This window comes from Nycticebus coucang, chromosome 2 (genome assembly GCF_027406575.1).
Source record: "Nycticebus coucang isolate mNycCou1 chromosome 2, mNycCou1.pri, whole genome shotgun sequence".
In the NCBI taxonomy this organism is placed as follows: domain Eukaryota; kingdom Metazoa; phylum Chordata; class Mammalia; order Primates; family Lorisidae; genus Nycticebus; species Nycticebus coucang.
Genome location: NC_069781.1, coordinates 139945002 through 139957811, shown reverse-complemented (window position 1 = coordinate 139957811; position 12810 = coordinate 139945002). Strand labels below are relative to the sequence as shown.

Here is a 12810-nt window from a genome sequence, read left to right as displayed (position 1 = left end):
CTTCAGGGGGATGCCACTTCTGCCGAATCAGCCTCGTGGCGAGCACTCGGCACATCCCGCTCCAAACCACCCGTCACCCTGCTAGCCTATCCCCGGGTACACGCTGGAATCTCTTGGCCTGTCCCGGAGGGTGGGTTCAGAGCCCACCTAATCATGCCAGATTTGGCAAGACCAGCAGCCGGTATCGGACCAGGCTTGAGCCAGCATGGAGCTGGAGCGCCCGCGCCCATGTACGAAGGTCCCTGCCCTCCTTGGGCCTCCGGATCCAGGATCCTACGAGGGTGCACCGCGCCCAGGCCGCACGAGACCCCGAGGCCCTCCGTGGCCTATCGCGGTACCCAAACCACACGCGTCCTCCCACCTGCTCTAATTGGTGGCCCCAGCAGAGACAAACGACGTCCCAAACGACTGACAGGCTGACCGAATGCGCTTGGCAGCCGCATCCACTGGCACCTCAGTCCCAAAGGAGAGGGCTGCCCGTGTACAGCACAGATGAAATTGCCTTTTCCGCTTGCACTCATATCTATTCCGTCCTTCATCTCATCACCCTGCTCAGGCGCAAACGCCACCTGCTCTGCATGAAAACCGCCATGCAGAGCACCGTCCCGGGCACAACTGCATGCGGCTCAGCATGGGCTCAGCTCCAAGGGAGAGAGCAACAGAGTGGAGCCACCAGGCCCCACCTGAGCGGCTCAGTCGGCAGCCCCTGGTGACATCCCCAGGGGAGCCCGCCGGGATTTGTTCTGCTCGAAGGACAATGACCGGGACCAACGGCCACTTCGGTGGCCGGTGCCCAGACCCTGGCCCTCACAGGGGCTGTTTTTCACACGCCAGGTCCTGGCACCTCCGACAAATGCCTGAGTGTCACGAGTACGGGCAGTGGCCATGCCCTATCCTCTCCCTAGTCAAGGTCTTGCCCCCACGGCCTCTTTCCCCTGCGTCTGAACGGCACGGCTGATCCAACGCTCAAGGGTCAAGCCAGAGAACAGGCACCATTCATTTCCGCTGGCCAAGGCAAGCGGGCAGACGTCCGTCCGAGGACCCGGCTTGTCCCCGCGGACCAGGCTGTGTGCTCACTGCGGCCTGCCCCACACAACTCCCTCCGGGTGGCTGTCGTGCACGGTCCCCGTGCTGGACCTCACCTCACAGAAGTGGCCCGGTCACTCATTTCGTTCAGACGGCAAGGAAATCCTTTGGGTTCTGTCATCATCGATCCAGGCACATCGACAACAGGGGACCAGGGGCCCCGGACGTGGGGCAGACCGCGATGCCCTCAGCTGTCTGCGGCCCAGGGACACACCCTCTCACGCGACCTCAGCACGGAGAAAGGGCGGGCCTCAGCCCGACAGGCAGCGCCAGGCTCTCGCTCTCCTCAAAGCGACAGGATGCCCCTGAGGGGGAGGGAAGGCACGTTCGCCAGTCAAGGCTCAGGGAGGGCGCACAGGCGGCTGGACCGGGAGGATGTGAGAGGGCAGCATCGGTGCCAGCAGGTCCCGCCTGTTCCTGCCGGTCTGGCCTTCAGGGAGAAGAAGCCATTCGCCCAGGGGGAACACAGCTCCTGGCCCGCGGCGTCCTGTGGGAAGTTTCGAGGGATGAGAGCGCCCCATTAGACCAGACCTGATTATCGTCTCAAAGTTGCCTCAGAGACGAAGGTCCTCCCCACCTCTGCCCGCAGATCAGGCTCGGGCTGGACGTCCAATATCAAGCCAGGTGAGGACGGCAGCGCAACAAGGCACAGCTCACCCATAGGGACACCCTCTGTTCACCTACGCCCGACTCTCTCTGGGCTCACCAGCCCGAGGTGGACGCTAGGGAAATTCCGGGCCGGGTTCCCGCGATTTGCAAACAGCCCACGCTGGGACGTCTACTCGCCACTGGGTGTTACCTCACGGGTCCACTGTCTTGAGCTTTGCGGTGGAGGGGTCTGCTGCACGTGTCCCATTCAGCACTTCCTTGGTCCGCGGGTCCGTGGTCACTGGATCGCATCACACCCCATCTGGAGAGTGCAGGGGAAGCACCATAGGCCCAATGGGACACCGCCCCCCACCAAGCACTTGTCGCAGCTGGGGCCCCACATTGGTCGCGCCACGTGCAGGACCACAACCACCCTGCTCACATCGCCCTGGAGGCTGGCCCGGACGACCGCGTTCCTATCACGCCCGCCTCAAACTGGCACCGGCACATCCACGGCAAAATCGGGCCTTCGGACGTCACGGGGGAAAGAAACCCACTGAGGCCACGGCCAGGGGGCACCTCCCGTCCACCTGGGAGTCCCAAGGCTTGAGCTCTGGCCATGCCTGGAAGGAGGCCGCCAGGCAGGCAACCCACGCCTCTCCACTTTAGAGCCCCCAAGGTCTGGTTCCTGACAGAGCGCCGGGCAGCGAATCGGCCCCAATCGGATGTGAGCAGCTTGGCATGCCGGACACCACGGGCCTTCTGGCTACCACCAGCTGAACAAACGGAGCTCCCTCCACATGTGTGTCTACTGGCATGGTCCCCGTGCTAGACCTCAGCTCAAGTCCTCACTCATTTTGTTCAGATTTCAAAAGTTTCCATTTTTTTGTAGACATCATCGATCCAGGCACATTGATTGACGGGACCTGGAGCTCCATACGTGGCAGACACCGAGCGCGTGGCTCCGTGTCACCCCGGGACGCACGGGCCCACTGTGTCCCAGCAGAGGCACCGCATCGCACTCCACGCCCGGCCCCACGGCTGGCTGGCGTGGCCCGCGCCCCGCCTCCACACCACCTCACCATCCCCTCCTTAGGAGTCACAGCGGGGATCGGCCCACACAGTCCTTACCGCTCGACAGGATTCCCGCTGGACCGTGGCGGTGGCAGGCGCAACTGCTCCCTAGAGCCTTTCTGCCTCCATACCAGGGACCTCACCGCCCGTCCCCCAAAAGGCCACTTCTCGGTCCACGCCCTGCCGGAAGGAGAGCGGGCGTCAGGGGACCGCTGAGGACCACATGCCTTCTTTCCGCTCGTGGGCACGAGCGAAGGGAAACGGCCCCACAAGCGGCAGCGGCCCCGTACGGTCGGAAGGTCACGATCCCAGTCCAAGGCTGCCCGTGATCCCTAGGCCCGGCTGACAAGCTCGGAACTGGATGCCAATCGCTTCACCGCGCATGGGATGCTGCTGGTGCAGCTGAAATCTGAGAAAAATGGACGATCTCAATGTGAGAGCGACTGAAGCCCCAGCGAGCCCCTAGGGGCCTTGGCCACACACGCTCCCTCTTTGGAACTCCTCGCCCGACTCTTGGCACATTGCGCACTCCCTCCCCGAGTCGCCTAATCGAGTCTGGGCCATCGCGCCGCCCGCTCCCCAGACAAACTCACCATCAGGACTCGGGGCTGACCTCAGGTGGCCAATGTCCTCTCCCTGCCCACGGACTTGGGCCATTGCCCACAACCAAGACTTACACCCCGGGTGCCCCCGTGAGATCCGGCGGCACGTGCTGCGGCGCAACATGCCAAGCACAGGGCAACTCCGGCACGCTGGCAAAGGGCACAGGCGCTCGGCAGGATTTGCTTGTGAGCCCTGCTGCCGCCAATGGACCCGGACCCTCCTCACGCCATGTCCTCGCCCAGGAGAATCAGACTGACTGAAGTCTCGCTTCAGGGGGATGCCACTTCTGCCGAATCAGCCTCGTGGCGAGCACTCGGCACATCCCGCTCCAAACCACCCGTCACCCTGCTAGCCTATCCCCGGGTACACGCTGGAATCTCTTGGCCTGTCCCGGAGGGTGGGTTCAGAGCCCACCTAATCATGCCAGATTTGGCAAGACCAGCAGCCGGTATCGGACCAGGCTTGAGCCAGCATGGAGCTGGAGCGCCCGCGCCCATGTACGAAGGTCCCTGCCCTCCTTGGGCCTCCGGATCCAGGATCCTACGAGGGTGCACCGCGCCCAGGCCGCACGAGACCCCGAGGCCCTCCGTGGCCTATCGCGGTACCCAAACCACACGCGTCCTCCCACCTGCTCTAATTGGTGGCCCCAGCAGAGACAAACGACGTCCCAAACGACTGACAGGCTGACCGAATGCGCTTGGCAGCCGCATCCACTGGCACCTCAGTCCCAAAGGAGAGGGCTGCCCGTGTACAGCACAGATGAAATTGCCTTTTCCGCTTGCACTCATATCTATTCCGTCCTTCATCTCATCACCCTGCTCAGGCGCAAACGCCACCTGCTCTGCATGAAAACCGCCATGCAGAGCACCGTCCCGGGCACAACTGCATGCGGCTCAGCATGGGCTCAGCTCCAAGGGAGAGAGCAACAGAGTGGAGCCACCAGGCCCCACCTGAGCGGCTCAGTCGGCAGCCCCTGGTGACATCCCCAGGGGAGCCCGCCGGGATTTGTTCTGCTCGAAGGACAATGACCGGGACCAACGGCCACTTCGGTGGCCGGTGCCCAGACCCTGGCCCTCACAGGGGCTGTTTTTCACACGCCAGGTCCTGGCACCTCCGACAAATGCCTGAGTGTCACGAGTACGGGCAGTGGCCATGCCCTATCCTCTCCCTAGTCAAGGTCTTGCCCCCACGGCCTCTTTCCCCTGCGTCTGAACGGCACGGCTGATCCAACGCTCAAGGGTCAAGCCAGAGAACAGGCACCATTCATTTCCGCTGGCCAAGGCAAGCGGGCAGACGTCCGTCCGAGGACCCGGCTTGTCCCCGCGGACCAGGCTGTGTGCTCACTGCGGCCTGCCCCACACAACTCCCTCCGGGTGGCTGTCGTGCACGGTCCCCGTGCTGGACCTCACCTCACAGAAGTGGCCCGGTCACTCATTTCGTTCAGACGGCAAGGAAATCCTTTGGGTTCTGTCATCATCGATCCAGGCACATCGACAACAGGGGACCAGGGGCCCCGGACGTGGGGCAGACCGCGATGCCCTCAGCTGTCTGCGGCCCAGGGACACACCCTCTCACGCGACCTCAGCACGGAGAAAGGGCGGGCCTCAGCCCGACAGGCAGCGCCAGGCTCTCGCTCTCCTCAAAGCGACAGGATGCCCCTGAGGGGGAGGGAAGGCACGTTCGCCAGTCAAGGCTCAGGGAGGGCGCACAGGCGGCTGGACCGGGAGGATGTGAGAGGGCAGCATCGGTGCCAGCAGGTCCCGCCTGTTCCTGCCGGTCTGGCCTTCAGGGAGAAGAAGCCATTCGCCCAGGGGGAACACAGCTCCTGGCCCGCGGCGTCCTGTGGGAAGTTTCGAGGGATGAGAGCGCCCCATTAGACCAGACCTGATTATCGTCTCAAAGTTGCCTCAGAGACGAAGGTCCTCCCCACCTCTGCCCGCAGATCAGGCTCGGGCTGGACGTCCAATATCAAGCCAGGTGAGGACGGCAGCGCAACAAGGCACAGCTCACCCATAGGGACACCCTCTGTTCACCTACGCCCGACTCTCTCTGGGCTCACCAGCCCGAGGTGGACGCTAGGGAAATTCCGGGCCGGGTTCCCGCGATTTGCAAACAGCCCACGCTGGGACGTCTACTCGCCACTGGGTGTTACCTCACGGGTCCACTGTCTTGAGCTTTGCGGTGGAGGGGTCTGCTGCACGTGTCCCATTCAGCACTTCCTTGGTCCGCGGGTCCGTGGTCACTGGATCGCATCACACCCCATCTGGAGAGTGCAGGGGAAGCACCATAGGCCCAATGGGACACCGCCCCCCACCAAGCACTTGTCGCAGCTGGGGCCCCACATTGGTCGCGCCACGTGGAGGACCACAACCACCCTGCTCACATCGCCCTGGAGGCTGGCCCGGACGACCGCGTTCCTATCACGCCCGCCTCAAACTGGCACCGGCACATCCACGGCAAAATCGGGCCTTCGGACGTCACGGGGGAAAGAAACCCACTGAGGCCACGGCCAGGGGGCACCTCCCGTCCACCTGGGAGTCCCAAGGCTTGAGCTCTGGCCATGCCTGGAAGGAGGCCGCCAGGCAGGCAACCCACGCCTCTCCACTTTAGAGCCCCCAAGGTCTGGTTCCTGACAGAGCGCCGGGCAGCGAATCGGCCCCAATCGGATGTGAGCAGCTTGGCATGCCGGACACCACGGGCCTTCTGGCTACCACCAGCTGAACAAACGGAGCTCCCTCCACATGTGTGTCTACTGGCATGGTCCCCGTGCTAGACCTCAGCTCAAGTCCTCACTCATTTTGTTCAGATTTCAAAAGTTTCCATTTTTTTGTAGACATCATCGATCCAGGCACATTGATTGACGGGACCTGGAGCTCCATACGTGGCAGACACCGAGCGCGTGGCTCCGTGTCACCCCGGGACGCACGGGCCCACTGTGTCCCAGCAGAGGCACCGCATCGCACTCCACGCCCGGCCCCACGGCTGGCTGGCGTGGCCCGCGCCCCGCCTCCACACCACCTCACCATCCCCTCCTTAGGAGTCACAGCGGGGATCGGCCCACACAGTCCTTACCGCTCGACAGGATTCCCGCTGGACCGTGGCGGTGGCAGGCGCAACTGCTCCCTAGAGCCTTTCTGCCTCCATACCAGGGACCTCACCGCCCGTCCCCCAAAAGGCCACTTCTCGGTCCACGCCCTGCCGGAAGGAGAGCGGGCGTCAGGGGACCGCTGAGGACCACATGCCTTCTTTCCGCTCGTGGGCACGAGCGAAGGGAAACGGCCCCACAAGCGGCAGCAGCCCCGTACGGTCGGAAGGTCACGATCCCAGTCCAAGGCTGCCCGTGATCCCTAGGCCCGGCTGACAAGCTCGGAACTGGATGCCAATCGCTTCACCGCGCATGGGATGCTGCTGGTGCAGCTGAAATCTGAGAAAAATGGACGATCTCAATGTGAGAGCGACTGAAGCCCCAGCGAGCCCCTAGGGGCCTTGGCCACACACGCTCCCTCTTTGGAACTCCTCGCCCGACTCTTGGCACATTGCGCACTCCCTCCCCGAGTCGCCTAATCGAGTCTGGGCCATCGCGCCGCCCGCTCCCCAGACAAACTCACCATCAGGACTCGGGGCTGACCTCAGGTGGCCAATGTCCTCTCCCTGCCCACGGACTTGGGCCATTGCCCACGACCAAGACTTACACCCCGGGTGCCCCCGTGAGATCCGGCGGCACGTGCTGCGGCGCAACATGCCAAGCACAGGGCAACTCCGGCACGCTGGCAAAGGGCACAGGCGCTCGGCAGGATTTGCTTGTGAGCCCTGCTGCCGCCAATGGACCCGGACCCTCCTCACGCCATGTCCTCGCCCAGGAGAATCAGACTGACTGAAGTCTCGCTTCAGGGGGATGCCACTTCTGCCGAATCAGCCTCGTGGCGAGCACTCGGCACATCCCGCTCCAAACCACCCGTCACCCTGCTAGCCTATCCCCGGGTACACGCTGGAATCTCTTGGCCTGTCCCGGAGGGTGGGTTCAGAGCCCACCTAATCATGCCAGATTTGGCAAGACCAGCAGCCGGTATCGGACCAGGCTTGAGCCAGCATGGAGCTGGAGCGCCCGCGCCCATGTACGAAGGTCCCTGCCCTCCTTGGGCCTCCGGATCCAGGATCCTACGAGGGTGCACCGCGCCCAGGCCGCACGAGACCCCGAGGCCCTCCGTGGCCTATCGCGGTACCCAAACCACACGCGTCCTCCCACCTGCTCTAATTGGTGGCCCCAGCAGAGACAAACGACGTCCCAAACGACTGACAGGCTGACCGAATGCGCTTGGCAGCCGCATCCACTGGCACCTCAGTCCCAAAGGAGAGGGCTGCCCGTGTACAGCACAGATGAAATTGCCTTTTCCGCTTGCACTCATATCTATTCCGTCCTTCATCTCATCACCCTGCTCAGGCGCAAACGCCACCTGCTCTGCATGAAAACCGCCATGCAGAGCACCGTCCCGGGCACAACTGCATGCGGCTCAGCATGGGCTCAGCTCCAAGGGAGAGAGCAACAGAGTGGAGCCACCAGGCCCCACCTGAGCGGCTCAGTCGGCAGCCCCTGGTGACATCCCCAGGGGAGCCCGCCGGGATTTGTTCTGCTCGAAGGACAATGACCGGGACCAACGGCCACTTCGGTGGCCGGTGCCCAGACCCTGGCCCTCACAGGGGCTGTTTTTCACACGCCAGGTCCTGGCACCTCCGACAAATGCCTGAGTGTCACGAGTACGGGCAGTGGCCATGCCCTATCCTCTCCCTAGTCAAGGTCTTGCCCCCACGGCCTCTTTCCCCTGCGTCTGAACGGCACGGCTGATCCAACGCTCAAGGGTCAAGCCAGAGAACAGGCACCATTCATTTCCGCTGGCCAAGGCAAGCGGGCAGACGTCCGTCCGAGGACCCGGCTTGTCCCCGCGGACCAGGCTGTGTGCTCACTGCGGCCTGCCCCACACAACTCCCTCCGGGTGGCTGTCGTGCACGGTCCCCGTGCTGGACCTCACCTCACAGAAGTGGCCCGGTCACTCATTTCGTTCAGACGGCAAGGAAATCCTTTGGGTTCTGTCATCATCGATCCAGGCACATCGACAACAGGGGACCAGGGGCCCCGGACGTGGGGCAGACCGCGATGCCCTCAGCTGTCTGCGGCCCAGGGACACACCCTCTCACGCGACCTCAGCACGGAGAAAGGGCGGGCCTCAGCCCGACAGGCAGCGCCAGGCTCTCGCTCTCCTCAAAGCGACAGGATGCCCCTGAGGGGGAGGGAAGGCACGTTCGCCAGTCAAGGCTCAGGGAGGGCGCACAGGCGGCTGGACCGGGAGGATGTGAGAGGGCAGCATCGGTGCCAGCAGGTCCCGCCTGTTCCTGCCGGTCTGGCCTTCAGGGAGAAGAAGCCATTCGCCCAGGGGGAACACAGCTCCTGGCCCGCGGCGTCCTGTGGGAAGTTTCGAGGGATGAGAGCGCCCCATTAGACCAGACCTGATTATCGTCTCAAAGTTGCCTCAGAGACGAAGGTCCTCCCCACCTCTGCCCGCAGATCGGGCTCGGGCTGGACGTCCAATATCAAGCCAGGTGAGGACGGCAGCGCAACAAGGCACAGCTCACCCATAGGGACACCCTCTGTTCACCTACGCCCGACTCTCTCTGGGCTCACCAACCCGAGGTGGACGCTAGGGTAATTCCGGGCCGGGTTCCCGCGATTTGCAAACAGCCCACGCTGGGACGTCTACTCGCCACTGGGTGTTACCTCACGGGTCCACTGTCTTGAGCTTTGCGGTGGAGGGGTCTGCTGCACGTGTCCCATTCAGCACTTCCTTGGTCCGCGGGTCCGTGGTCACTGGATCGCATCACACCCCATCTGGAGAGTGCAGGGGAAGCACCATAGGCCCAATGGGACACCGCCCCCCACCAAGCACTTGTCGCAGCTGGGGCCCCACATTGGTCGCGCCACGTGGAGGACCACAACCACCCTGCTCACATCGCCCTGGAGGCTGGCCCGGACGACCGCGTTCCTATCACGCCCGCCTCAAACTGGCACCGGCACATCCACGGCAAAATCGGGCCTTCGGACGTCACGGGGGAAAGAAACCCACTGAGGCCACGGCCAGGGGGCACCTCCCGTCCACCTGGGAGTCCCAAGGCTTGAGCTCTGGCCATGCCTGGAAGGATGCCGCCAGGCAGGCAACCCACGCCTCTCCACTTTAGAGCCCCCAAGGTCTGGTTCCTGACAGAGCGCCGGGCAGCGAATCGGCCCCAATCGGATGTGAGCAGCTTGGCATGCCGGACACCACGGGCCTTCTGGCTACCACCAGCTGAACAAACGGAGCTCCCTCCACATGTGTGTCTACTGGCATGGTCCCCGTGCTAGACCTCAGCTCAAGTCCTCACTCATTTTGTTCAGATTTCAAAAGTTTCCATTTTTTTGTAGACATCATCGATCCAGGCACATTGATTGACGGGACCTGGAGCTCCATACGTGGCAGACACCGAGCGCGTGGCTCCGTGTCACCCCGGGACGCACGGGCCCACTGTGTCCCAGCAGAGGCACCGCATCGCACTCCACGCCCGGCCCCACGGCTGGCTGGCGTGGCCCGCGCCCCGCCTCCACACCACCTCACCATCCCCTCCTTAGGAGTCACAGCGGGGATCGGCCCACACAGTCCTTACCGCTCGACAGGATTCCCGCTGGACCGTGGCGGTGGCAGGCGCAACTGCTCCCTAGAGCCTTTCTGCCTCCATACCAGGGACCTCACCGCCCGTCCCCCAAAAGGCCACTTCTCGGTCCACGCCCTGCCGGAAGGAGAGCGGGCGTCAGGGGACCGCTGAGGACCACATGCCTTCTTTCCGCTCGTGGGCACGAGCGAAGGGAAACGGCCCCACAAGCGGCAGCGGCCCCGTACGGTCGGAAGGTCACGATCCCAGTCCAAGGCTGCCCGTGATCCCTAGGCCCGGCTGACAAGCTCGGAACTGGATGCCAATCGCTTCACCGCGCATGGGATGCTGCTGGTGCAGCTGAAATCTGAGAAAAATGGACGATCTCAATGTGAGAGCGACTGAAGCCCCAGCGAGCCCCTAGGGGCCTTGGCCACACACGCTCCCTCTTTGGAACTCCTCGCCCGACTCTTGGCACATTGCGCACTCCCTCCCCGAGTCGCCTAATCGAGTCTGGGCCATCGCGCCGCCCGCTCCCCAGACAAACTCACCATCAGGACTCGGGGCTGACCTCAGGTGGCCAATGTCCTCTCCCTGCCCACGGACTTGGGCCATTGCCCACGACCAAGACTTACACCCCGGGTGCCCCCGTGAGATCCGGCGGCACGTGCTGCGGCGCAACATGCCAAGCACAGGGCAACTCCGGCACGCTGGCAAAGGGCACAGGCGCTCGGCAGGATTTGCTTGTGAGCCCTGCTGCCGCCAATGGACCCGGACCCTCCTCACGCCATGTCCTCGCCCAGGAGAATCAGACTGACTGAAGTCTCGCTTCAGGGGGATGCCACTTCTGCCGAATCAGCCTCGTGGCGAGCACTCGGCACATCCCGCTCCAAACCACCCGTCACCCTGCTAGCCTATCCCCGGGTACACGCTGGAATCTCTTGGCCTGTCCCAGAGGGTGGGTTCAGAGCCCACCTAATCATGCCAGATTTGGCAAGACCAGCAGCCGGTATCGGACCAGGCTTGAGCCAGCATGGAGCTGGAGCGCCCGCGCCCATGTACGAAGGTCCCTGCCCTCCTTGGGCCTCCGGATCCAGGATCCTACGAGGGTGCACCGCGCCCAGGCCGCACGAGACCCCGAGGCCCTCCGTGGCCTATCGCGGTACCCAAACCACACGCGTCCTCCCACCTGCTCTAATTGGTGGCCCCAGCAGAGACAAACGACGTCCCAAACGACTGACAGGCTGACCGAATGCGCTTGGCAGCCGCATCCACTGGCACCTCAGTCCCAAAGGAGAGGGCTGCCCGTGTACAGCACAGATGAAATTGCCTTTTCCGCTTGCACTCATATCTATTCCGTCCTTCATCTCATCACCCTGCTCAGGCGCAAACGCCACCTGCTCTGCATGAAAACCGCCATGCAGAGCACCGTCCCGGGCACAACTGCATGCGGCTCAGCATGGGCTCAGCTCCAAGGGAGAGAGCAACAGAGTGGAGCCACCAGGCCCCACCTGAGCGGCTCAGTCGGCAGCCCCTGGTGACATCCCCAGGGGAGCCCGCCGGGATTTGTTCTGCTCGAAGGACAATGACCGGGACCAACGGCCACTTCGGTGGCCGGTGCCCAGACCCTGGCCCTCACAGGGGCTGTTTTTCACACGCCAGGTCCTGGCACCTCCGACAAATGCCTGAGTGTCACGAGTACGGGCAGTGGCCATGCCCTATCCTCTCCCTAGTCAAGGTCTTGCCCCCACGGCCTCTTTCCCCTGCGTCTGAACGGCACGGCTGATCCAACGCTCAAGGGTCAAGCCAGAGAACAGGCACCATTCATTTCCGCTGGCCAAGGCAAGCGGGCAGACGTCCGTCCGAGGACCCGGCTTGTCCCCGCGGACCAGGCTGTGTGCTCACTGCGGCCTGCCCCACACAACTCCCTCCGGGTGGCTGTCGTGCACGGTCCCCGTGCTGGACCTCACCTCACAGAAGTGGCCCGGTCACTCATTTCGTTCAGACGGCAAGGAAATCCTTTGGGTTCTGTCATCATCGATCCAGGCACATCGACAACAGGGGACCAGGGGCCCCGGACGTGGGGCAGACCGCGATGCCCTCAGCTGTCTGCGGCCCAGGGACACACCCTCTCACGCGACCTCAGCACGGAGAAAGGGCGGGCCTCAGCCCGACAGGCAGCGCCAGGCTCTCGCTCTCCTCAAAGCGACAGGATGCCCCTGAGGGGGAGGGAAGGCACGTTCCCCAGTCAAGGCTCAGGGAGGGCGCACAGGCGGCTGGACCGGGAGGATGTGAGAGGGCAGCATCGGTGCCAGCAGGTCCCGCCTGTTCCTGCCGGTCTGGCCTTCAGGGAGAAGAAGCCATTCGCCCAGGGGGAACACAGCTCCTGGCCCGCGGCGTCCTGTGGGAAGTTTCGAGGGATGAGAGCGCCCCATTAGACCAGACCTGATTATCGTCTCAAAGTTGCCTCAGAGACGAAGGTCCTCCCCACCTCTGCCCGCAGATCGGGCTCGGGCTGGACGTCCAATATCAAGCCAGGTGAGGACGGCAGCGCAACAAGGCACAGCTCACCCATAGGGACACCCTCTGTTCACCTACGCCCGACTCTCTCTGGGCTCACCAACCCGAGGTGGACGCTAGGGAAATTCCGGGCCGGGTTCCCGCGATTTGCAAACAGCCCACGCTGGGACGTCTACTCGCCACTGGGTGTTACCTCACGGGTCCACTGTCTTGAGCTTTGCGGTGGAGGGGTCTGCTGCACGTGTCCCATTCAGCACTTCCTTG

At 63.6% G+C, this 12810-nt stretch overlaps 3 pseudogenes; all 3 read right to left on the bottom strand.

Moving 5' to 3' along the window:
* Window positions 1–2504: 2504 nt before the first annotated feature.
* On the bottom strand, window positions 2505–2579 carry LOC128580257 (uncharacterized; annotated as a pseudogene).
* Window positions 2580–6122: 3543 nt separating this feature from the next.
* Window positions 6123–6197, bottom strand: LOC128580256 (uncharacterized; annotated as a pseudogene).
* Window positions 6198–9740: 3543 nt separating this feature from the next.
* Window positions 9741–9815, bottom strand: LOC128580255 (uncharacterized; annotated as a pseudogene).
* Window positions 9816–12810: the final 2995 nt, after the last annotated feature.